Genomic DNA, 23,798 nt, shown 5'->3' on the forward strand with positions numbered 1-23,798 from the left:
GGGACTGACAAGAGGGGAGGAATGGTACAAAGGGAGATGGACAAAGCGAGAAAGAGCTATGATACAGAGAAAGTAGAGATACTGAGGAGGGCAAACAAACAGAGGAAGGACCCTTATGGAATAAGGGGCTTTTCAGGGTTCAGCAGCAGTGCAGAGAGGGAAGTTAGATGGAAAGAGAGGATGCTAGAAGGTCGGTTGGTACGGAGATGCTAAAACAGTTCCAGACATGGCGGGAGGAGAGACGTGCCAGAAAGCATTCAAGTTGTACATTTTATTTTCCTGTATTCTTAATTTTAAATCTCACAAATAAACCATCTGCTGTTAAATTGGAAGAGAGTTCTTAAAATTTTGCTTATCAATTTGGGAGAGGAGCAGTGTGGAGAAATTTTTAAAAGGCCCTATCACATTGGCTTAGGAAATTAATAGCAGTCAGATAGCCAGCCAGTCAAAAGTCCCCAGATTAGTGCTCATGTAATATTAAGCCCCCCCAGTCAAATTAGGCCCAAGTTGGCAAAAATATTCTTACACCCAGAAGCAGAAATCTGATTCACTGTAGTCACAAGCTTGGTGTGCCTGTGCCCCTCCACCACTGGGCCACTGCCACTCAAGTCTGCTTCCTGGGCAACATAACATTGCTCCACCTCAACTCCTGATAGACCCCTGCTATCTCCCCTCAGCCAAACTATTGGACCCCCTCATCAGTCCATTAGTTGAGTTCCAGAAGTAGCTGCTGATATTGATGACTACAAGGTTCTGGAGGCGCAGCCTGCCTACGACTGGATCTACATGGTGCAGCTGTGCTCCCCTCTCAGCCCGGTATAGAAGACCTTCCCTGCCACCCTTTTAAGCCATCTCTCACTGGAAAATGATCTCATTTTGTTCTTTTGTTGGTTCTGCTGCTCCAGGAATTTTCTTCTGGCATTATTTGAAAGTATATGGATGGATTGTGAGGAGCTCTGAAAGTTATACCCTTTCCTATGGCATCTTGGCTCCACCCTATTCTGCTTTCCTTCTAATTTTGGCTGCATTGCTTCTGTTTGGACAAAGCCTTTTTAATTTAATGTAATCAAAATAATCCATTTTACATTTCATAATATTCTCTCTTGTTTGGTCATAAATTCTTCTCCTCTCCATATATCTGAGGAGTAAAATATTCCTTCCTCTCCCAATTTCCCTACAGCATCACCTTTTATCCCCACATTATGTACCCATTTTGACCATATTTTGGTATACAGTGAAAAATATTGGTCTATGCCTAGTTTCTGACATACTATCTACCAGTTTTTCCAGAAGTTTATGACAAATAGTGAGTTCTTCTTCGAGAAGATAGATTCTTTGGGTTTATCAAACAGTAGATTAATATAGTCATTCACTACTATATGTCCTGTGCCTGACTTATTCCACTCTATTTCTTAGCCATAATGAAATAGTTTTGATGACTTTTGCTTTATAGAATAGCTTTAGATTTTGTACAGCTAAGCCACCTTCCTGTCCATTTTTTTCCATTAGTTCCCTTGATATTCTTGACTTTTTGTTTTTCCAGTTTAATTTTTTATTATTTTTTTCTATCTCTATAAAATAATTTTAGGTAGTCTGATTGGTATAACAATGAATAAGTAAATTAATTTAGGTAAAATTATAATTTTTATTCTATTTGCTCAGTCTATCCATGAGAAATTGATATTTTTCCAATTATTTAGATCTGATTTTATTTGTGTGAAAAGCATTTTGTAATTGTGTTCATAATGTTCCTAGGTTTGTCTTGGCAGGCAAATTTCTAAACATTTTGTATTGTCTACAGTTATTTTAAATGGAATTTCTCTTTCTATGTCTTGCTGCTGAACTATGTTGGTCCTGTATAGAAATGCTGATGATTTATATGGATTTATTTTATGTCCTACAATTTTGCTAAAATTGTTCATTGTTTGAAGTATTTTTTTCGTTCATTCTCTATGATTCTCTAAGTATACCATCATATGATCTGCAAAGAGTGATAGTTTTGTTTCTGCTTTGCCTATTCTAATTCCTTCAATTCTTTTTTCTTTTTTTATTGCTAAAGTTAACATTTCTAGTACAATGTTAAATAATAGAGGTGATAATGGACACCCTTGTTTCACCCCTGATCTTATTGAGAATGCCTCTTACATATCCCCACTACATATAATCTTTGCTGATGGTTTTAGGTAGATACTGCTCATCATCTTAAGAAAAGCCCCATTTATTCCTATGTTCTCTAGTGTTTTTAGTAGGAATGAGTGCTGTATTTTGTCAAAAACGATAATAATTATTTAAAGAACCATCAAGTATTATATAATTCCAATTCCATGTAATTAAAAAATTGCACAATATAGCTATGGTTTTGATAGCAGTAGCTAGGTTGCATAGTGGATAAAGTACCAGAACTAGAGTCAGGAAAACCTAAATTCAAATTCAACCTCAGACACTTAATAGTTGTGTGACTCTGAGCAAGTAATTTAACCTTTGTGTTCCTAGATGTCTTCAACTGCAAAATGTTAATCATAGTATTACTAATCTCCCCGTTGTGTGTAAAGGTTAAATAATATATCTGTATAATGCTTATCACTGTGCCTGGAGCTCAATAAATGCCAGTTCTCTTATATTGCCCTTAAGATCTAAACTTTAGAGAGACAAAAAAGAAAACTACAGAAATATATCCGTAATGAATATCAATGCAAAAATTAAATAAAATATTAGCAAAAAGACTTTGGCAAGATATAAGCTAGGTGGCACAGTCAATAGAATATTGGATAGAGTCAGAAAAACCTAAATTTAAATCTGATCTCAAATATTTACTAGTTGTGTAAGCCTAGGCAAATCATTGAACTATTTGTCTCAGTTTCCTCATATGTAAAATAATGACAATAATAGCATGAGGATTGCTGTGAGGATGAAATAACAATAGCTACAAAGCACTTAGCACAGTGCCTGGCACATAGTAAATGCTATATAAATTTTAGTTGTTATTCTTGTAGTTGTGGTGGTGGTGGTGATGATGATGGTGGTGGTGGTGGTGGTGGTGTTGATACAAAGATTTTACACTATGACCAGTTTAGCTTTATACCAGAAATTCAGGGCAGGTTCAATATTAGAAAAAATAAACGTGGGGCAGCTAGGTGGCGCAGTGGATAGAGCACCGGCCCTGGAGTCAGGAGTACCTGAGTTCAAATCCAGCCTCAGACACTTACTAGCTGTGTGACCTTGGGCAAGTCACTTAACCCCAATTGCCTCACTAAAAAAAAAAGAAAGAAAAAAAAAGAAAGAAAAAATAAACGTATACTTGATCATATTAATAATAAGAACAACAAAATCACACAGTGTTTTTATAGAGAAAAATGTTTTGACAAGACACAAACACTCATTCCTAATTTAAAAAAAACTAGAAAGTATAGAAATAAACTTATCACTCCATAATATGCTAAGTAGTATCTCTTTAAAACCAAGCACTAACATTTTCTGTCATGGTGATATATTAGAGGCCTTAAGGCCAGGGGTTAAACAAGGTGGTTAGTTATCACCAGTACTATTTAATTTGGCATTAGAAATGCTAAGTGTAGCAACAAGAAAAAATAAATTGGGGGAATGAGCATAGGCAAAGAAGAAACAAAATTTTAAAAAATTATCATAATTTACACAGAAAACTTTACAGAGTCAATTACAAAGCTAAAAAATGGGAAAAAGAGAAAAAATTGAAAAAGTAGCAACTTCACCAAAGTTTAAGTACATAAAACAAATTCACATAAATCAACAACATTTGCTCACATTACAAACAAAATCTATCATGAAGAGTTAGGAAGAGAAATTAAAATAATTCCTGAAAATATAAAGTACCTGAGTCTATTACCAAGGCAAAAGAGGAACTGTATGAAGAGAACTACCTAAGACCCTTTATGCATATACAGATCTAAGTAATAGAAGAAATATTAATTGCTATTAAGTAGACCAATATAACAAATATGACAATATTCCCTAAATTAATTTACTTATTCAATGCCATACTATTCAAACTATCAAAATATTACTTTATAGAGCTCAAAATAGAAACTCAATAACAAATTCATCTGAAAAACCAAACGGTCAAAAGTTACAAAAGAAATAATGAGAGGAAAAGTTTAAAAGTATGGGCCTACCAATACCACATCTCAATCAGTATTATAAAGAATAACCAGCAAAATATTTTGATACTTTTAAAGAAATATAGAGTATGATTAGTGGAAAAAATATGTATAAAAGAAGCAGAAACAACAGGCACAGTAGCCTGATGTTTGTTAAAGAAACTATTGGGAAAATTGGGAGGTAGTCTGGCAGATTTTAGTTATAGACCAACATTTTACATTGTATGCCAAGTTAAGCATACATTTTTTAAGTAAAAGGTGACATTATAAATAAATTAGGGGGACAGCTAGGTGGTGCAATGAATAAAGCACTGACCCTAGATTCAGAAGGACCTGAGTTCAAATCTGTCCTCAGACACTTGACACTAGCTGTGTGACCCTGGGCAAGTCACTTAACCCAATAAATAAATCAATAAATAAACACATAAATAAATAAATACATAAATACACAAATAAATAAATAAATAAATACATTAGAAGGGGAGGGAAGAAATTACCTGTCATATATATGAATGGGGAAGAATTTGTGACAAAACAATGGATATAAAAGATCACACAAAATAAATTTGATAATTTTGTACATGTATATTTTTAACGTTTTTCCACAAACAAGATCCATGCTTCTAAAATCAGAAGAGAAGCAGATAAATGTGAAAATATTTCCTGAAAGTTTCTGTGATTAAGATCTGATCTCTAACATGAATAGAAAACTTATTCAAATTTATAAGAATAAGAGTCATTCCCCAACTGAGAAATCATCAATAGATAGGGACAGGTAGTTTTCAGAGGAAGAATCCAAACTATTCATAGCCAAATTAAAAAAAAAAACCCTGCTCAAAATCACTAATAATACAAATAATTCTGAGGTTCCACATTACATTCATCAGATAGGCAAATTTGATAAAAGTTGAAAATAACAAATGCTAGAGGAACTGGGGGAATACAGATATTTATTTTATTATTCATGGAAGAATGAACGCATCCAGTAATTATGGATAGTAATTTAGAACTATCCCTACCCCCTCCCAAAAAAAATGGAAACAAAAACAAAAACTCCTTGATGAAGGAAGAGGGACAAAAAAACACCTGAAGTTTGAGTAGATCATTTGAACCTCGTTTTCTGTAATTCCTCTCTATTCTATTTTTAGTCTCTTTCTATCAAGGGCTCCTTCTGTGTACTGCTACTTACAAACAAAGTGAGGTCAACACTATTCCACCCATATTCCCCCCATAAAAACTTTCCATATGACCTGACTCTCTCCTCTAGCTACTTGCCTTGTATCTATTCACTGGCCATACTCTTCAAAAGAATAATCTACAATTCCTCCCTCCACTTATTCACTGGCTTTTAACTTTTCAAACCATAAAAATGTGAATACTAACACCACCATTTTACTGAGATCCTTCTCTCCAAGTTTACCAATGAAAGATTAACTGCCAAATTCATTGACCTCTTCTCAGTTTACATTCTCTTTGACCACTCTGCAGTTTTTGACAGTATTCACCATACTCTTCTCTTGATACACTTTCTTCTCCCTTGGCTTTCATGGCATAACTCTCTCCTGATTTTTTTTGTGTCTATCTAACCACTGCTTCTAATTCTCCTTTACCAGATCATCATCTAACCCCCTTAGTTTCCTGTATTGTATGTTTTCTTTTCTACTTTATCCTCTATCTACATTTTCTCCCTTAGAGAGTTCATAAGTCCTGATGTTTTCAATTATCTTTTTTTTTTCCAGAGGACTCCCAAATTTCTACATGTAACCTTGATCATTCTGCTGACTCCTACTCCCATATTGCCAATACCCATTGGATATTTCCAAGAAATGTACTATTGGCAACTCAAACTCAATATGTCCAAAATAGAATTTTTAATTTCCACTCCTTAACCCAATATTCCTTCAAACTTTGTCCCTCTATGATGAGAGTGTCAGCATCTTCCAAATTACCTAGGTTCACAAACTTCTGAATCATTTTGTTTCCTTCTTTATAATTTCATTCTCAACATAGAAAACAATATCTCATACATAGGAGATTCTTAGTAAATGTTTGTTGGTTTCTATTGATCCTTGACTCATGTCCCTCTCTCACCTCCTTTTCAAATCAGCTGCTCAGTTCCATTCATTCTACCTTCACAATATCTCTTGCATCTGTCCCTATCTTTCCATCCATGTGGACTCTACTCTGACTCAGGCCTTCATTACTTACCTGAATTATCATAATATTCATCCACTTATGCTCCTTACTTTCAGTTTTTCCTCTAAGGCATCCTTCATACACCTGCCCAAATAATGCCAAAAAGATTATTAATGAGATTCTTAACAAAGCAAAAGAGATGGACATAAAGAGATGTCCCCATGGATAATATGGTCAATATATAGATATTGCACAAATCATTATGTGCAATTATAACTTAATTTAAAACCCTTCAAATTAATCCATCAACATGGGTCCTTTGCATAGTCAATAAGTAGTCTTGGGAAAAATGCTAGGGGTATAAAAAAAGACAAAAATATAGTCCCTGCTCTCAAGGATCACACATGGAGGAGACAACCTGCAAACAACTATGTACATTCAAAGTATATATAGTGCAAATGGAAGATAACCTCAAAAGGAAATTGCTAGTACCAAGAGATCCTGGAAAAGGCCTCTTGCAGAAGGTAGAATTGGAACTAAGTCTAGAAGGAAGCCTGGGAATCCAGGAAGTGAAGAAGAGAAGAGAGATGACTCCAACCAAGCATGAGGGACAGCCAGAGAAAATGCCCTGAATCAGGAGATAGATATTGTTTGTAACAATAGGAAGAAGGTATTACTGGATTGTAGCATATATGGTGGTAAGTAAATTGTATGAAAACTAGAAAATTATAAAGCGCTTCAAAACCCAAACAGAAGATTTTCTACCTAATATTGAAGATAATAGGTAGCCATGGGAGGTTTGTTTTTTGTTTTGTTTTTGTTTTTGTTTTTTGTTTTTTGTAGAGGGGCACTAAAAAGTCACACCTGAGTTTCAGGAGGATCATTTTTTTTTTTTTTTAGTGAGGCAATTGGGGTTAAGTGACTTGCCCAGGGTCACACAGCTAGTAAGTGTTAAGTGTCTGAGGCCGGATTTGAACTCAGGTACTCCTGATTCCAGGGCTGGTGCTCTATCCACTGAGCCACCTAGCTGCCCCCAGTAGGATCATTTTAATAGCTGTATCAATGATGGGGTAGGTTGAGGAGAAAGGTAGGGAGACCAAACAGTTGGCTATTGCAGTAGTTGAGATGTGACATCAGAAGAGCCTACTCTTCGGTGGAGGCATACTACTGAAGCAACTGCCAAAAAATAAATAAATAAGTTCAAAAATTTAAACAACAGCAGGATCTTCAGGACTAACAATATAGTCTTCTGTAAAGGAACTTGTGTTCCTCATTATACAGAAAAAGATAAAAGAGGAAGCTGATAGGCATAAATACCAGCATACAAAATGCCTGGAATAGATAGATGATAGATAGATAGATAGATAGATAGATAGATAGATAGATAGATAGATAGATAGATACTATAAATAGATTAATTTAATTGAATAGGATCAGAACAAATTTTATGTGGGAAAGTATACAGAACTTTCAATGATTCTAAAATGCTTATGGCATAAATTCATCCCTTTAATAAAAATGTTCTCCCAGTGATGCTAAATGAAGAAAAAAAGAAACAAATGTATAGACTATCATTAGGATGATTAGAAATAAAGATATATCATTTGCATTGAATAATGTGGCTGATTTCTCCCAAAATTATACCATACATTACAAAATTTTGGTCCTTTATAAAATATTTTTTTCTGGAATTCATCTTTAGAAATTGCCTTCAGGGGGGCAGCTGGATGACACAGTGGATAAAGTACTGGCCCTGGATGCAGGAGGACTTGAGTTCAAATCTGGCCTAGAACCCTTGACACTTTCTAGCTGCGTGACCCTGGGCAAGTCACTTAACCCTCATTGCCCCACCAAAAAAAAAATAAAAAAGAAAGAAAAATTTAAAAAATAGAAATTGCCTTCAGGATATGAAAATGACAATGATATAATCAAATGTTTCATTATTTTATAGTCACATAACATTTTTCCCTTGGTTCACTACCTTTCTTTCACCTCTCCTTTTTTTTCATTTGTCTCTGTTCAGTCCTAATTTTTCCTTCTCTGATTCTGCAAGGGATTAAGTAGTCTAAGGACTACCAGGGAGAGGATTTGCTTCTCTGGAGCTGAAAAAAACCTCATGATGGGCTATGGGGCTAGGCTGAAGCCCAGGGCTGAGAGAAGCCTTATGAAGCAGAGAACACTCAGGATAGAAATGAGATAGTAGAAGTTCATCTGTGTTAGCACAAACAGGAGGGCAGGAATAGATAAAAGACAGTGATCCTGAGCTTCTGGTTTATTGTCTGTATCAAATATTTATATTATATGAGCAGAATTGTGAGGGTCTAGGTATGTATGAATCACAGCAAAGGGCTTATGGGTGATAAATCTGTGCCTCAAGGTCTGCAATAACTTTATCCTTGACTACTTTTTGAAACCTTACTTAGTTTCTCATGTATGCCTAAGTAAATAGTAATGAGAGTATGGTAACCAGGAATCAGAGGACCCTGATATATGTGTGTGCTACCTATGAGTCTTCAATTGACATAACATCCTGAGCAATGGAATTGGATTTGAATTTATATCTGAAGCAGAGGTAAATCTAAGGCTGTTAGAATAGCAGACACTACAGCTATCTGGACTTTCTATAAAGAAAAGCATGTGAATTACAGTTTGGAAATATTGGTTTTCCTTATGAGAGTCTATGTTGCTCCTGATAATTTTCTTTTTTTTAATTATAAAAGTATTTTATTATTTTCCAGTTACGTATATAGTTTTCAACATCTGTTTTTATAAGATTTCTAGTTTCAAAATTTTCTCCCTCCCCTCTCCTCAAGATAGTAATCTGATATAGGTTATATATTTACAGTCACATTAAATTTATTTCTGCATTAGTCTTGCTGTAAAAGGAGAATCAGAGAAAAAAAGGAAAAACCTCAAAAAAGAAAAACAACAGCACCAAAAACAAAAGAAATAATGTGGTTCAATCTGCATCCATATTCCACAGTTCTTTTTTCTCTGGATTTGAAAAGCATTTTCCATGATGAGTCCTTTAGAACTATCTTGTACCATTGTATTGCTGAGAAGAATCAAGTCTATCACAGTTGATCAACACATGATGTTGTTGATTCTGTGTACAATGTTCTCCTGGTTCTGTTCAACTCACTCATCATCAGTTCATGCAAGTCCTTCCAGGTTTATTTGAAATCTGCCTGCTCATCATTTCTTACAGCACAATAGTATTCTATTACATTCATATACCATAACTTGTTCAGCCATTCCCTAGTTGATGGACAAGACCTCAATTTCTAATTCCTTGGCTCCACAAAAAGAGTAGCTATAGATATTTTTGTACATGTGGGTCCTTTTCCCTTTTTTATAATCTCTTTGGAGAAAAGACTTAATAGTGGTATTGCTGGGTCAAAGGGTATGCACAGCTTTATAGTCCTTTGGGCATAATTCCAAATTGCTCTCCAGAATGGTTGGATCAGTTCACAATTCTACCAACAATACATTGGAGTTCCAATTTTTCCACAGTTTCTCCAACATTTATTATTTTCCTTTTTTGTCATATTACCAATCTGATAGGTGTCAGGTGGTACCTCTGAGTTGTTTTAATTTTAATTTCTCTTAATCAATAGTGATTTACAGCATTTTTTCATATGGCATTATATAGCTTTGATTTCATCATCAGAAAATTACCTGTTCCTATCCTTTGACCATTTCTCAATCGGGGAATGACTTAGATTCTTATAAATTTGATTTAGTTCCTGATATATTTTAGAAATGAGGCCTTTATCAAAAGTACTGGCTATAAAAATTGTTTCCCAGTTTCCTGCCTCCCTTCTTTAGGTTTATCAAATAGTACATTACTAAAGTCATTTGCTAATGTGTCTCCTGTGCCTAACCTATTCCATTAATCCTCCACTCTATTTCTTAGCCAGTGCCAAATAGTTTTGATGACTGCCACTTTATAGTAAAGCTTCAGATTTGGTACAGCTAGCCAACATTCCTGTGCATTATTTTTTCATTAGTTTCCCTGATATTCTTGACCGTTTGTTTTTCCAGATGAATTTCTTTAATATTTTTTGTAGCTCTATAAAATGATTTTAGGTAGCTGATTGGTATGGTACTGAATAAGTAAATAAATTTAGGTAGAATTGTCATTATTATTATATTAGCTCAGCCTATCAATGAGCAATTGATATTTTTCCAATTATTTTGATCTAATTTGATTTGCATGAAAAGTGTTTTGTAATGGTGTTCATAGAGTTCCTTGGTTTGTCTTGGCAAGCAGACTCCCAAGTATTTTATATTGTCTAACATTACTTTAAATGGAACTTCTCTTTCTATCTCTTGTTGCTGGACTGGGTTGATCATGCATAGAAATGCTGATGATTGGGGCAGCTAGGTGGTGCAGTGGATAAAGCACCTGGATTCAAAAGTACCTGAGTTCAAATCCTGCCTCAAATACTTGACACTTACTAGCTGTGTGACCCTGGGCAAGTCACTTAACCCTCATTGCCGTGCAAAAAGAAAAAAGAAAAAAAAATTAAATGCTGATGATTTATGTGGATTTATTTTATATCCTGCAACTTTGCTAAAATTGTTCATTGTTTCAAGTAATTTTTAGTTGATTCTCTAGGATTCTCTAAGTATACCATTGTATTAAGATAATGGAATTTGGTAGGCCCAGGCTTCAGACTTGATTGACTTAGTAGTGTTTGAATTGGTTGTGAATGAGGATCTACTAAGTACCCACTTAAAGGTGATTAGATTATAGCCAATAGCCAACCCTGAGGTCAGTGTGTTCTCAGAGGCTATGGACTGTGACATCAAGTGTTCTTAGAAACTATGGACTACAACATCAACAGGAGACCCCTCCTACCCAATCAACTTGAAGAACCTCCCATTTCTAGGAGGAGGACAGGAAGTAGGAAGCTGATGCTGGTGGAAGGGATCTTCGTCTTTTGGTTCAAGACATTGCTGTGGTGGCAGAATTTTACCTGGGCTGTTAGGAAAGGAAAGGTTTCTGTTTCTCTGGCTATACTGAATAGATCCAAGCTTTAATAAATCCATAAAAGCCTAAACTCTTGGTGAATTTATCAGTGATTTTACCGTTTCCCCTAGAACTGGGGGAACAGATTAGAAACCACATTTAGATTTTTAAACAATACACCATCATATCATCTGCAAAGAGTGATAGTTTTGTTTCCTCCTTGCCTATTCTAATTCCTTTTTCTTCTCTGATTGCTAAAGCTAACATTTCTAGTACAATATTAAATAATAGCGGTGATAAGGGACATTCCTGTTTCACCCCTGATCTTACTGGGAAGGCTTCTAACTTATCTCCATTAATATAATGCTTGCTGATGGTTTTAGGTAGATACTGCTTATTATTTTAAGGAAAGCTCCACCTATTCCTAAGCTCTCTAGTGGTTTTATTAGGAATAGGTGCTGTATTTTGTCAAAAGCTTTCTCTGCATCTATTGAGATAATCATGATTTTGGTTAGTTTTCTTATTGATGCAGTTGATTATGTTGATAGTTTTCCTAATGTTGAAGCAGCTTTGCATTCCTGGTATAAATCCCACCTGGTCCTAGTGTATTATCCTGGTAATCACTTGCTGTAATCTCCTTGCTAATATCTTATTTAAGATTTTTGCATCAATATTCATTAGGGAAATTGGTCATAATTTTATTTCTCTGTTTTGGCTCTTCCTGGTTTTGGTATCAACACCCTATTTGTGTAATAAAATGAATTTGGTAGAATTCCTGCTTCACCTATTTTCCCAAATAATTTGTATAATAATGGATTTCAATGTTCTTTAAATGTGTGGTAGAATTCACTTGTAAACCCATCTGACCCTGGAGATTTTTTATTAGGGAGTTCATTGATGGCTTATTCAATTTATTTTTCTAATATGGGCTTATTTAAGGATTTTATTTCCTCTTCAGTTAACCTGGGCAATTTGTATTTTTGTAAATATTTAACCATTTCATTTAGATTGTCAAATTTATTGGGTATACAGTTGGGCAAAATACTTCCTAATTTTTGCTTTAATTTCCATTTTATTGGTGGTGATATCACCCCTTTCATTTTTGATACTGGTAATTTGGTTTTCTTCTTTTTTTAATCAAATTAACCAAATGTTTATCCATTTTATTAGTTTTTTTCATAAAACCAACTCTTAGTTTTATTAATTAATTCAATAGTTTTCTTGCTTTCAATTTTATTAATTTCTCCTTTGGTTCTCAGGATTTCTAATTTAGTATTTAATTGGGCATTTTTAATTTGTTCTTTTTCTTGTCTATTAAGTTCCATGCTCAATTCATTGATCTCCTCTTTCTCTTTTTTTATTCATGTAAGCATTTAGAGATATAAAATTTCCCCTAAGCACTGCCTTGGCTGCATCACATAGGTTTTGGTATGTTGTCTCATTATTATTATTCTCTTGGATGAAGTTCTTGATTGTTTCTATGATTTGTTGTTTGACCCACTCATTCTTTAGGATGAAATTATTTAGTTTCCAATTAATTTTCAGTCTACCTTTCCATGGCTATTTATTACATGTAATTATTATTGCACCATGATCTGAGAAGGATGCATTTACTAGTTCTACCTTTCTACATTTGACTAGGAGGTTTTTATGCCCTAATACATTGACAATTTTTGGATATGTGCCATGTACTTCTGGGGAAAAAAGGGTATATTCCTTTCTATCCCCATTCAATTTTCTCCAGACATCTATAATATCTAACTATTCCAACATTTTATTCACCTCTTTAACTTATTTCTTATTTATTTTGTGGCTAGATTTATGTAATTGTGAGAGGGGAAGATTAAGATCCCCCACTAGTATAATTTTGCTGTCTATTTCCTCTTGTAACTCATTTAACTTCTTCTCTAAAAATCTGGATGCTATACCACTTGGCACATACATGTTTAGTATTGATATTACTTCATTATCTATAGTATCTGTTAGCAAGATGTAGTTTCCTTCCTTATATCTTTTAAGTAGATCTATTTTTGCCTTTGCTTTGTCTGAGATGAGGATTGCTACCCCTGCTTTTTTGACTTCAGTTGAAGCAGAATATATTCTGCTCCAACCTTTTACCTTGACTCTGTTTATATCTCTCTGCTTCAAATGTGTTTCTTGTAAACAACATATTGTAAGATTCTGGTCTTCAATCACTCTGCTATTCACTTCCATTTTATGGCAAAGATCATCCCATTCACATTCCCAGATATTACTCTTTCCCTCCACCCTATTTACCCCCTTTGTACTTTTTTCTCCTTCTTTTACCCTATTGCTCCTCACCAACATTTTGCATTTTACCCCTGCCTCCCCCAATCTGCCCTCCCTTTTATCAGACCCTCCTCCCTTTTCTTTACCTTTTCTCCACATTTCTGCTCTCCCTTCTATCAGAACCCTTTTTCCCCTTAGACTTTTACTTCCCCCAAAATAAGCTAAATTTCTTTATCCAACCGAACACATGTTATTCCCTCTTTGAATAGATTCTAATGAGAGTAAAGTTGAAACAATGTTAACCCTTCCCTTCTTTCCCTCTTTTCTAATAGGTTTTTTGCACCTCTTCATATGATATAATTTACCCAATTCTAAGTCCCCTTTCCTCTTCTCCCCATAATTTCCTTTTTAATCCCTTAATTTTCATTATCTCATCACAACAAAAACAATTTATATTTATATCCTCTCTATATAATCCTTATATCTATCCAAATAGATATACAGTTCTCAAGAGTTATAAGTATTATTTTCCTGTGTAGGGATTTAAACAGTTTAACCTTATTGGATAATTTCCCCCCTATTTGGCTGTTTAAACTTCTCTTGAATCTTGTATGTCAAGATCAAATTTTCTATTCAGTTCTAGTCTTTTTCTCAGGAAACCTTGAAAGTCCCCTATTTCATTGAATGTCCATCTTTGCCCATGAAAGAGAATGCTCACTTTTGCTAGGTAATAGATTCTTGGCTGCAATCCAAGCTCCTTTGCCTTCCAGAATATCATATTCCACGCCTTGTGATCCTTTAATGCTGAAACTTCCGGTCCTGTGCAATCCTGATGGTGGCTCCATGATATTTAAACTGTCTTTCTGGCTACTTGGAGTATTTTCTCCTTCACCTGATAATTTTGGAATTTGTCTACAATATTCATTGAAGTTTTCCTTTTGGGGTCTGTTTTAGGAGATGATCAGTGGATTCTTTCAACGATGATTTTATCCTCTGATTCTATAATATCAGGGCAGTTCTCCTGTATAACTTTCTGGAATATGGTATCTAGACTCTTTTTCTGATCATGGCTTTCAGGCAGTCCAATAATTCTCAAATTGTCTTTCCTTGATCTATTTTCCAGGTCAGTTGTCTTTCCAATGAGGTACTTTACATATTCTTCCATTTTTTCATTCTTTTGATTCTGCTTGACTGATTCCTGCTGTCTCATGGAGTCATTAGCTTCCAACTCTCCAAAGGCATTGTTTTCTTCAATGAGATTATGCACTTCCTTTTCTATCTGGCCAAATGAATTTTTTAAGGAATTGTTTTCTTCAGTCAATCTTTATGCTTCCTTTTCCAAGCTTCTGATTCTTTTTTCATAATTTTCTTGTGTTGCTTTCATTTCTCTCCCGATTTTTCTTCTACCTCTCTCAGTTGATTTTTTAAATCCTTTTTAAGCTCTTCCAAGAAGGCTTTTTGGTCTTGAGGCAAATTCATTTTCCCTCTTGAGGCTTCATATGTAGGCAATTTGTGAGTATTGTCCTCATCTAAGTTTGTTTTCAGCTCTTCCCTGTCAACACAGAAACTCTCAGTGGTAAAAGCTCTTTTTTGTTTCTTACTCATATGGCAGTTTATTTTTTTGAAGTTGAGGTCTGCTCATGGGGCCCCAGGGTCACTGTTTCAAACTTCTTGTACTAGTAGATAGGGGCTGTGTCACTGGCTTTCTACTCTGAGACCACTATGTCTTGTGGATTGCTCTGTGCACTTGCTCTTGGCACACTGGGATAGCCAGGTCTGGTTGAGCATGTCCTGTGGGTGGCCTTCTTGCAGTCAACCTTCCCTCTCAGCTGCTGTTGGTGGATCTCACCACTGGCCTGCTGTGCCACCAGCTTGCTGAGTCAGGATCAAGGGGCCTCAGTTGCTCAGCTGTGGCCTAGAGCTTCCTGCTGACTTGCTCAGACCCCCTCCATGGTGTGCTGCACTGTAGTGTGCTGTGCTCCCTTTTGCCCAAGTGAGACTGACCTTTCCTGAAGTCTTCTAACTTAACTCAGATTGGAAGATTGTGTCTCTCTGTCTTTTTGTAGGTTCTATAATTTCAGAATCCATTTACAGACTTGATTTAATGTTCTTTTTGAGGGACTTGAAGGAGAGCTCATGGAACTTGCTGGCTTCTTTTTGCCATCTTGGCTCCACCTCTTATAAATTCTCCGGATTATTTTCTAAATGTTTTTTAAAATGTATACCTAGTTATCATCTTATTCAATTATTATGAAAGCACTTGAATAAAGCAATAGTATTCAGTTGTTTAGATTTGGATGATTTGAAGGCTAGGATCTGAAGTTTCCCCTATTTGGAAAGGAAAGGTATCTTAATAATAACTAAAATGCCATAAGTTCATTTTGCTTGCCCACTGACCTGGATTTCATAACGAAACATAGCCTAAACTTCCTGAGGAATTCACTCTTAATTGCCTCACCTTAGTTCTATCACTCATTCCATAGAATAGAGCTGCTACTATGTGTTGGGGGACGTGAGAAACTAGGTAATTGGTGCTTCTCTTCCTTCATGTCGAATTCAAGCATCAGAATACAGTCTAAGGCATGTACAGGGCTCAGTACATTTATTATTTTAATTAATATGAAATAAAACCAGAAGTACTTATGATTATGGTTACATTAGTGGTACTCACCACAATGTTGCTACACATTAGCAGGAAAACAGAAAATGCCCTCTTGGCACATTCCATTTATGAAGTTCTTGTTAAAGTGGTCTTTGTTTCTGAGTCCCTGCTTTGGGGAGTTTTGGGTAGACAAAGTGATCACTGAGGCATACAATTTCCAGGCATGACCTTGCATCCTTGTTATTTCTAAATAATAATATCTCACATTTATCAGGGAGGAAGTGCAGCAGAATGAGTCAAGCACAAAACTTGTAGTATGGAGACCTGGCATGGCCATTTCACTAGCTGTGTGACCTTGACAAATCACTTAATCTCTTCAGGCCTCAATCTGCTCACTTATAATTTAAAATGAAGGATTTGGACTAAATGATCTCTAAGATCCCTTGTAGATCTAAATTTGTAAGATTATAATATATCCTTTACAGCTTTCAAAGCATTTTCCCAACATGCTCGGGAAGTAACTTTAACAACCTAGGTGGCACAGTGAATAGAGATCTGGAACTGGAGTCAGGAAGATCTAAGTTAAAATGCAGCTTCAGAAACTTAGCTATGTAACCCTAAGGAAGTCACATAACCTCTGCCTGCCTCAGTTTCTTCATCCATAAAATGTGAATAGTAACACCTTCTTCACGTCACAATGATAAAATAACACTTTAAAATGATAAATAAATCCTAAGTATTACTATTACAAATATTATTATCCCCTAGACTCATAGTTTTGATGTCAGGATAATTCACATTTTGTTGCAGTTTAACACCTTTGCTAAACTCAGAGAAGCATTCAGATTGTTTTGCTTCTTTCTCTTGAGTATCTTCTCTTCTTCTAACAGATGACTCCTCAAGACTCCTACTGTTTTAAAATCCTGTCCTATACTTTAATTTCATTAATATTTAGAGTTGCTATACTCATTGTGCTTGCCTGTTGATTTCAGTTTGATTTCTAAACACATCTTGAACTTCCTAAGGGATTGGTCATACATGGGCCAGTCAAATCTCATTGAATCAAATTCCAAGGGACCAGACACATCCTAGGGCTGTAATGGTATTGTAGAGCATTGCCTGTTTGCAAGTAACAGCCCCCAGGTTATATGGGGAAGCTTGGGAAGCCCGTGGTTATACCAATATCTACAGGAGGGCTTTTCTTGTCACAGGTTTTGACCCTTGTGCACCTTTGTAAATGGAGTTTGAATCTTTTGTCTTCTCTTATATCATAAAAACAATGTCTACAGCTTAGAACAGGTTGAGGGGAGAGGGTTTCCCTTAAGTTTGAGAGTAGTTAAAATTGCTAATGAGATGAAATTAGCAGCACTAGCCTTAATAATAATAATTCCTAGCACATTGTCTTATTCCTGCTTTAGAAATAGGCATGTTGGAACATTTATCATTATTTAGTACTTGATTTTACAAAGTGTTTTACTGTCATCCCTAATTAATTCTACCTTTCAACAAGAACTTTGGGATTGGCTGCTATTGTTATCCCCGTTTACATGTCCGGGAGCTGAGACAGAGAGGTTAATTAAGTGACTTGCCCTTGTTCCCGCAGGCTCTTTTGGCAAAGCCATGCCCTCCCTCACTGCTGGCACAGAAAGCCCAACAGGAGCAAAGGGCAAGCAGACCTAATCCAGCAGGGGGCACCAGCTACATTGCAAATCTGACCTCAGCATGAAATTGTTTTCTTTGGGTATAAAATCCCCCAAGATGGTGTGCCCAATAGGAGCAGCCACCAGATGAGGCACCAATAGACTAGACTCCTGGGTCCTTGAACAGAGCTGGCTGACAAAGCTGCAGCCTTTTAAAATCAGAGCTGACTTCATGAGTATGAAGAGAAGGCAAACACCAGCTTAATGTGATTTAAAGGGCCCCAGGAAGGGTATCTTCCCCAAATATATTCTCAGCCATGAGCTCACATATTGTCTTTTATTCCACAATTACTGATTTATTCCTTTGCATAGATCTTGAAACCATTTTGATCTATAAGAGCTCCCTAAATCATGATGTAGTGGAAATAGTATTGTTGTCTGGAATCAGAGGCCCTAGGTTTAAACCTTGCTTCAGCCACTCACTAACTGTATGAACTTGAATGATTAGCCTCTTTAAGACTCAGTGTCCTCACTTATAAAATGGGGGCCCCAACCATGTCCACCATACAAGGTAACTGTGAACATCAAGTAAGACAAAAATGTGACCATGTTCTTTAGAAATTAAGGAACTATTATAAATATCATCAAATTCTCATCTTAGCAACACAATAACAGGAGTTAGTTGACACAAAGGCCTTTGGGAAGAAGATTGGAGATGGGAGAAAGAAGCTTCTACCAATAACAGGAAGAGGGGCTCTGAAAAGTGAAAAATGCTAATAAACATACCCTGCTTCACAATCTTGCCTAATGCTAATGATGATCAGAGTGGTTGAATTTTTAAAGCTAGCTTCTGTAGGTTCAATGGGGGTACAAAGAAATGCGAAAATCTATTTAGGTCAGAGATAGAATTCCCACTGAGTATGCCACATGTTGGCCCATTGTGCAATGGACTCAGAGCTTCAAATCCTGGAATATTCAAGTAAATGTTGAAGGATGAAATATTTGAGGTTGGAAGCAGAAGCCATGGTCTAGTTTCTGAGTTTCATAAACTTATTGACTTAAAAAAGTAATCTTAAGGGGCAGCTAGGTGGTGCAGTGGATAGAGCACTGGCCCTGGATTCATGAGGACCTGAGTTCAAATCTGACCTCAGACACTTAACACTTACTTGCCATGTGACCCTGGACAAGTCACTTAACCCCAATTGCCTCACCAAAAAAAAAAAAAAAGTAATCTTAAGTAGACATGTGGCCATTGTTTCTAATTCTCCCTTTATATTGACACACAATATCCAAATGTAGTCCTTGTATTCCATCATCTGTCCTACAGAATCAGTTTCTCTGAAATGCACAATGGAATGTGATATAAAGATATAGTAAAAGCCATAGTAAAAGTGTTATCCCACTCCCTTATGCAACTAACTTCTCCATCTGTGAGTTAAAATTAGAACCTGTACATACTTTTTAAAATTTCTTGTTTTCTCCTCAGGAAAGAATACACAATGTCTAATTCTTCTTCTTTTTTGATCATCCAGGAAAAATAAAAATAGTACACTGGAGAGAAGACATTTTGGGGAGATTTTTTTTCCCTATGGGTTCCAAAAAAGGAAAACCCCACAAATACCATAATGGTCTACAATAATAATGATAATGATAATGATTATGAAGAAGAAGTAGAAGGAGTTAAGTAACATTATGAGAAAAAAGCAGGGTTATCTGGTGGAAAGAGACCTGAAAAAGACATAGAAGAGATAGGAATGTAAATATCAACTGCTACACTTGACCAGGGGCAAGGTCCCTTAACTTCTGTAAAACTCATGCTTTCTCTCTGAAAAAGGGATGCTCTTAATATTTCCACTTTTAACTTCATGGAATTATTATGAAGAAAGTGTTTGTAACCCATAAAGAACTCATGAATTTGAGCTTTTTTTCCCTCTGCATATCTCTTAATCATATGGCTTTGCTAGCATCTGCTGTCAAATCAATAACTCAAACAAGGCATATTTACAAAGTATATACTGTGTGATAGGCACAGACAAGGTAGAGTGACTTAGTGAATAAAAAGATGGCTTCAGATTCAGGAAAATCTGAGTTCTGCTCTTGCCTCTGATCCATAGTGGATGTTTTATCCTAGGCCAAGTCACTTAACCTCTCACTGCCCCAGGCAGTGTAAGTATAAGACAAAGAGAAGGTACATTGGTAAAGGGAGTTTTCTCATCTGAGATACCAAGAGTTCTCTGTATCACAGATTCAGTCTCTCTACTAGATTTTGGGGATACAAAGTCAAAAGTAAAATAATTCCTACCCCCGATGAGCTTACATTCAATGAGGGGAGGCAATGTGCACTAGCAACTGGGGGGATGAGGAAAGGCTTCATTTAGAAGATGACATGATCTGAATTTTGAAGGAAGCCAGTGATACTGAAATGCAGAAGCATGGAGGGAAAGCTTTCCAAGCATAAGAATCAGACAACAAAAAGGCACAGAAATGGGAGACAATGCATGATGCATGAGAATCATTAAGTTCCCTTGTCCCTCTCCTCCCTGGGTTTTGATTGACACAGCGCTCTCTTGGTTTTACTCCTACCTATCTGACTACTCAGGATCCATTACTGATTTATTATTCGTGCCATGCCAGCTGACTGTGGGTATCTTCCAATGCTCTCTGCCCTAGGCCCTCTTCAATTTTCTCTCTATACTCTCTCAATTTGTTGCTTGGTTACTTTATTAATTCTCAAGGGATCAGTTACCATCAATATTCAGATGATTCCTAAATCTACATGCCTATCTCTCTATATACATACACAGATATACATGTATATGTATATGTATATATGAGCATGTAAGTGTGTCTATCTAGCCCTAGTCACTTCCTGAGGTCCAGTTCAACATCATAAAGTGCCTAATGGGCATGTAAAACTGGATGGCCAATGAGCATCTGAAACTCAACATGTCTAAAATAGAACTCATTATATCTTTCCCAAAACCAATACCCCTTTTGAACTTCCCTATTATTGTAGAGCAAAACACCATCTTTTTGTTAATCAAGGTCAATACTTCAATGGCATCCTAGGTTTCTCATTCTCACTCACCCCACATACAATGTCAGTTGCAAAATATTGTTTTTAATCTCCACATATTTCTATATGTCCTCTCCTTTCTAGTGACATAGACACCTCTCAGCTAGACTATTACAATAACTTCCCAATTGTTCACTTTACCTCAGTTATCTCCATAATCATTGTCTAGTCACCAAAATGGTTTTTTCTAAAGTATAGGTTTGATCATTCCACACATTCCATCCCATAATCAATAGCCTCTAGGGCTTCTTCAAAGATCAACATGAACTCCCTTGTTTAGCACTGAAAATTTTGTGTATCCTGGACCTTTCCTTCTTTTTCAGGTCTCTTACACATACCCATACTGGCTTATGCTGTTTCTCATATACAGTGGTCTTTATTCCACCTATATGCATTTTCATAGACTTCCTCCCTCCCCCATGCAGGGAATATAGTCCTTCATTGTCTTAGTCACTTTGAATGTCTAGTGTCTTTCAAAACTTATTTCAAACTTTGCCTTCCATACAAGGTGTTTCCTGCTCCTCCCAGTTGCTAAGGCACTCCTTCCCAAATTACTTCATATTTGTTGTGTGTATGTGTATGTGTATGTGTATGTGTATGTGTATGTGTATGTGTATGTGTATGTGTATGTGTATGTGTATGTGTATGTGTGTGTATTCTTTTATATGTACATGTTGTCTCTCATTAGAATATAAGATCCTTGTGGGAATAAACTGTTTCCTTTTTGCCTTTCTATCTCCAGTGATGAATATAGGGCCTGGTATGTGGTAAGTGCTTAATAAATACTTGTAGACTGATCAATTTTCCATAGTTCATGAAAGGATATGCTGTATAATTACATGAACATGGAGGCAAATGTATAGATTACATTATAATTACAACTCACAGTTTACTACAGAACACTTTCCAGATGTCAAGCACATGTGACTTCCTCAGTGTAGGAAGTCTCTCCATACATTTACATGGTCTATACCATATTCTTAGAGAGTTGCCTGACAGGGTGTTAAAGTTACTTGCCTGTGGTGATACAGGTACTATAAGAATTAGAATTTTAATCCAGGTATGGTTGACCCCAAATCCAACACTTTCACACCTTAGGCAAGGCTATCTCTCATTTTTTATACTCACAAAATTTTATAAGATTCTTTCACTTGGTCAGAACTTTTGAATACTTCGTAGTAATTATCATGCTTTAATGAACCCATCTTGGAGAATATGTCTGGGCTTTATCCTTACTCTTTTATGAGGTTTAAGTAAAGTCACTCATTCTCTCAAATATTTTGATCAGGCTTATTATTTTCATTTTCCTTTCGGAGTGAATAATTGAATAAAAAAACATTTAACAAGTATTTAATGTTCCACCCACAGTGCTACCTTGGAGATTTAAATAGGAAAAGTAAAAATGCTCCTGCTCTCAAGGTTCTCACACTTTAATTGGGTGAGGGAAATAACAAGTACAAGAGAATTCAGTTGTAGGGCAGATGGAAAGAACTGGAAGTCATAAAGGTTAGGCAGAAGGGGACATATTAAGGCTCAAGGGTCCTTGGGGTACACCTACAGGTAAGACAGAAGTTTGTAGAAGTTTGCAGGGCATAGTACAAGGACAGATAGAAAGAACAGAGTGATTTTAGAACACAGCGGCTAAGCAAATGCTAACATCAATTAGTCCTGCATGTTACCAGAAGGATTATAGTTGAGGACTTTCAGTCCATAAAATAATGTGGGCAGCCTTGGCATTTTTCCACTGAGTCATCCCAGATGAGGTGAGGGATGCAGCTGGGAAAAGAGAAAGTAAAGGAAAAAGTTGCTTTATCTGGAAATTTTGAATCCTACTATCAATGGTGTGATAGGTGTCATTGTGGATAGGGTGCTAGGCCCGAAGTCATAAGACTCATCTTTCTGAGTTCAAATCTGACCTCAGATATTTCCTAGGTCACTTAACCCTGTTTGCCCCAGTCACTCAATCTGTAAAATGAGCTGGAGAAGGAAACAGTAAACTTTGTCAGTATCTTTAGCAAGAAACCTCAAATGGGGTCATGAAGAGTCAGGCACAAGTGAACAATAACATCACTGGTGTAATGAGCACACCCAACTTAACTGCCCAATCTTTCACCAAATCTCAGTAACTATTATGAGCTTTTTCTTCATCTCTTACAAATACCTTTAACCTTTTCCACCTCTGAACCATGACATGCATCATTTCTCTATCCCTAAATGGTTTTTTCCCCACACAATGCTAGGAAATTTCCCTCTTACCAAATGCTTAAAACTCAATTATTCCATGAAACCTTCCTTGATTGATTTAACTTACCTCCAATGAACCCCCAGCAGCCTTCTAGTATTAATGTTGACATTTTTGAGAGCTTGAATTACTTCATTGATGTATGCCACTTTTAGTCTCATATAAAGTGGAACTCTCCTACAATCCTAGTTCCAGTACTTCACACAGAGTCTATGACATGCTATGATGCTTAATAAATGCAGTTAATTAACCAACTACCATTTTATGTAGGAAAAGAATAATGCCTACTTCATAGATAGAAAGCCTTGGGCTTTCACTGGGCATAGACATGTATGGGAAACATAGTTTGCTTTGATATATCTATATCAGTGTAAAAATATGTGGTGTTACAACAGGACCCTACTCTATTTTTATGTTTGTCCTTTCTCCTCCAATAGAACATAAACTTGTCCAAGGCAGGGGGGAGAGTGTGACATTAATTTCTCTTGAAATGTCCAGAAGCACACCCAGTAGAAATCTTTGTACCATGGAACTCTGACAAGTATTACTGATTTTGTCCATGGATACCTACAGGTGAGCTTTTCTCTATAACCATATTACTCTTGCCTCTGCCCCTGCGGAAAACTTGTTTTGAATAATGTTTTCCCAGTGAGTCATTTAATCTTTTTCAAGTTAGATTTCAAGTTATATTCTAATGGATTTCTGGATATTTTCTACACATTTCAAGCCTTGCATTTCTGTACT

The sequence above is a fragment of the Dromiciops gliroides genome, chromosome 3, assembly GCF_019393635.1.
Source record: "Dromiciops gliroides isolate mDroGli1 chromosome 3, mDroGli1.pri, whole genome shotgun sequence".
Lineage (NCBI taxonomy): Eukaryota > Metazoa > Chordata > Mammalia > Microbiotheria > Microbiotheriidae > Dromiciops > Dromiciops gliroides.